Source organism: Gavialis gangeticus, unplaced genomic scaffold (genome assembly GCF_001723915.1).
Source record: "Gavialis gangeticus isolate Ggan-Ray unplaced genomic scaffold, GavGan_comp1, whole genome shotgun sequence".
NCBI classification, from domain to species: Eukaryota; Metazoa; Chordata; order Crocodylia; family Gavialidae; genus Gavialis; species Gavialis gangeticus.
In genome coordinates, this window is record NW_017729033.1 from 13,783,147 (window position 1) to 13,784,252 (window position 1,106).

The following is a 1,106-nucleotide window of genomic DNA, read 5'->3' on the forward strand; positions in this document are numbered from 1 at the left end:
CTTCAGCCAATCTGCAATCCATCTGACGGTGTAGGCATCAATGCCACAGTCGCCTAGTTTTTTAATAAGGATGGGGTGGGAGACGGTGTCAAAGGCCTTGCTGAAGTCTAGAAAGACTACGTCCATGGCGACACCTGCATCCAATGCTTTTGTGACCTGATCATAAAAGGCAATCAGGTTGATTTGACATGACCTGCCCCTAATGAAACTGTGCTGGTTGCCCTTGAGCATCATCCCTGAAGCCGGCCCATCACAGATGTGCTCCTTGAGGATCTTCTCAAAGAGTTTCCCTAGGATTGAGGTAAGACTGATGGGCCTATACTTGCCCAGGTCCTCTCTCTTCCCTTTTTTGAAGATGGGGACCATGTTAGCTATCTTCCTAGCATAGTAGCTGGGAGCACAGGTACCAGATGGGCTGCAGCCATGCAAGCTCCCCCTCCTGCTGCATTCATGAGCAGTGCCAGACTGCTGATCTGACTAATGAATAGCTCCTGGTCCATCACTATCCTTCGATGAAGGAAAAGACTTCTGTTTGGCTTGGATACAGCCAAAACAGGGTCCTAAGGAGGTTTTGAGCACAGTAGCATCAGGAGGGGTTGTGCTGTAGCAGGATCCTGAGGTAGATGGACGAAATGGATCTGTTAGATTGTCTCACGTAACCTTAGCTTCTGTGACTGTAGATGGAAAAAAGTGAAGAGGTCCTGATCAGATGTGGCGTGGCTTTTCCTAGCCATTGTCATGCCCCTGTTTCTCAGGATGGGCTGAATGGAAGCACTAGGATCATTTTTCTTAGCTGCCTTTTTACTCTAAAAGGAAGATCAAAATCAGCCCCGCTTTGGGTTTCTGGCCTCCGACACAGCCCTGCCTGCAGTTCCCAGGGGCCTGGAGAGTTCCCATTTCTTTTTTTTTTGCAATTGTGTCAACCGGGAGAGCATCGAGTGTTTCAGAAATGACACTCCAAGGAGGTCTCTGGAGAGCTTGTGTTGTGTGTAACTGAAGAGCACCACTTTCTTCTGCGTCACTGGTTCTGAATGGTAATTTAGGCTTGGAGGATATTAAGGGCTTCAGATATGGAGGCAGAGCACCACCTAATGCTTGACATGTAG